We start from the raw sequence: 2,641 nt of genomic DNA on the forward strand, positions 1-2,641 counted from the left end.
ACATACACACACACACACATACCCCCCCCCAAATCCAAACAACTAAACAAAAATGAAATAAATGGATAAATAAAACTTTAATAAAAAATTGATTACAAGATGCATCAACGGGCACTTTCCGAAACTGTATTACCTTCAGTTACGCTATTTTTCAATGTCACAGTCTACATGTTATTCTACAACTAGCTTCTGGATAAATATAATACTATATTTGAGGCAGCGTGGTGGAATCAGGCTCTCGTCAATTTTTGGGCATGTAAAGTTATTGGTATCATCTGAAAGCTTGTTCATTTGTCTTTATTTGGGTGAAAAGAAAATCCATTTGTCTTGAATAAAAGTCGAGATATTTGCGAATGAAGGGGGTGGGGGGTCACCTGTTTTCAGAGGTAAGATTAGTGAGAAAATCGCCGCCAAAGATTAGTTATTTCCTTAGCTTAAGAGTCCGTGGTAACTAAAAATTAACATTATTTTGTATCTTTAGTCAACGTTTTTCTGAAAAATCCATACACAAAAGAGTTCTTTTATGGGCATGAAAGGTTTTGAGCCAAAAAACAAAAATTTGAAAAAAAATTCACAAATCTGTGGAAAAATGCAAGTTTCTTTACTTTGATTATTTTGACGAGAGCCTGATTCCACCACGCTGCCTCACAATTATTAATTATGAATGATATTTCGATGAAACATGATGATGATTTCCGGCACAAAAATTGAATGAAACATTTCTTACATGTAACAGAATCTGTTTCAGTTTGTCAATGGTGTAAAAGTAGAACTAGGTCTAGATCTAGTACAGTTGATTATGCTTTTAACTGCCACCTATTTAAGATAATCACCTATACAAACGACCATCCCCCCACCCCTTTTCTGTTTAATTTCTATACTACAATGACTCTGTCTTAGACGTTCACCAGTTTAAGACAACCACTTTTATTTTTTATCCTCGACAGGGTTGGCCATCTCGGACAATATCAGCTGTATTTCTTTACACACATGTGAAAAGCGATGCCTTAGAAAAGCAGTAAACAAGACCAGGCGAGACAAAATCAGAAATTCAGTAATCAGAGGAATGGTGGGCACAAATGAGGTCATGCATCACATCCAGCATCAAAGAATCAAATGGTTCGGACATCTCATGTGATTACCAACACACCCTCCAGCACAACGTGCCTGCATAAAAAAAAATTCGATGGCGACAAGGCTAGAGGGCGACAGAGAAAGACCTGGATACATGGAGTCATGGAAACATTAACCAACCACGGCATCCCCCTGACCCAAGCTCTCCGGCTGGCGACAGAGAGACGTCTCTAAATTCCCGCGACACCCAAAAGGGTATAAGCGGCGGATAAAAGTAAAAGTAAAGATTCCTTTACACACACACGTCTGTATACAAACTGACGGGTAAGTTGAATTTGAAAAGGCAACATTTTTAAATGTATATTATTGTTATAGACATGGATGGCTGGTGCCTCTATAAATAAATCATTGGTTGTCAAGATCAAGGTCATTATTATTATTATAGCTCAGCCACTTCTACGACCACCAGTATAAGACGATCGTGAGTAGTTGGCGGGTGCTCTACTATGGTTTGCTTCTTCTTTCCTTTCAAATATCTCTATCGTTTTGGTCTCCCCTCCTTCTTTTTTTTGTGTTTGTTACTCTCTTGAAGCACCTCTAATCTTCGTCACTTTAATTACCTTTTTGTGTTGCAAATGCCGTAAAACTCTTACTAAAAAAAAAAAAAAAAAAAAAAAAAGCTGTGACAACCACCCAGTTCCTCCCTTTCTTTTTTTGTTTTGTTTTGTTTTTTTGTTGGGGGAGGGGGGGGTGCATTCTAATGACACGAGAGTCTTAGTCCTTACTGATGTCTTTCAGCCACACCCCTGAACTTTGGTAGGTAAGATCTACACATAGCCTTCTCGGACAAGGGCGAAAAATCTCGGAGGTCCTGAGAGCGAACATTAAAGTTACAGCGGTGGTCCAAAATCGATAAGAATAGGCTTCTGCCTCCACCCGGACAAAATTTTTAAAATCTCTTTCCAACTGAAAATGATAATGTGTCCCACGCGCCCATATAACCTTATGTAGATCTAGTTGCTCGCACCGTAAAACACTTAGCAAAAACAAAATAAAACAAACAACATTTTCTCTCCTCGGCAAGGATGGCTGTCTTAGTTAATTTCAATAAATGTATTTTTGTATGTGGCCTGCACATTTTTTTCCAGGTTTGTCAGTGAGTCATAAGCTCCCTGTTTTGATCTTGTTTCATATTGTAAATAGGCGCCATGGGTAAAATTAACAATAATAACAGTAACATTTGCATTTGCTCCTTAAAAACGTGACAGACACATAATATGTACAGCGTGGTGGAATCAGGCTCTCGTCAAAATAATCAAAGTGAAGAAACTTGCATTTTCCGTAGGTTTTGTAATTTTTATCAAATTTTTGTTTATTGGCTCAAGACCTTCCATGCCCACAAAAGAACTCATTTCTGTGTGAATTATTCTGAAAAACGTTGATTAAAGCACAAAAAATGTAAATTTTCAGTTACCACGGACTCTTAAGCAAAGGAAATAACTACTCTTTGGCCACCATTTTCTTACTAATTTAACTCTGAAAACAGGTGACCCCCACCTCCTTCTTT

The 2,641-nt window shown here is 37.7% G+C and overlaps 1 long non-coding RNA gene across 1 annotated transcript in view; it reads left to right on the top strand.

Annotated features, from left to right (window-relative positions):
• Window positions 1-1,667, top strand: part of LOC101858887 — a 13,417-nt gene extending 11,750 nt beyond the window's left edge. The window contains exon 3 of the long non-coding RNA XR_001185195.2: window positions 948-1,667. This is a non-coding gene — a long non-coding RNA (uncharacterized LOC101858887). The remainder of the gene's footprint in view (window positions 1-947) is intronic.
• Window positions 1,668-2,641: the final 974 nt, after the last annotated feature.

The sequence above is a fragment of the Aplysia californica genome, unplaced genomic scaffold (assembly GCF_000002075.1).
Source record: "Aplysia californica isolate F4 #8 unplaced genomic scaffold, AplCal3.0 scaffold00563, whole genome shotgun sequence".
Lineage (NCBI taxonomy): Eukaryota > Metazoa > Mollusca > Gastropoda > Aplysiida > Aplysiidae > Aplysia > Aplysia californica.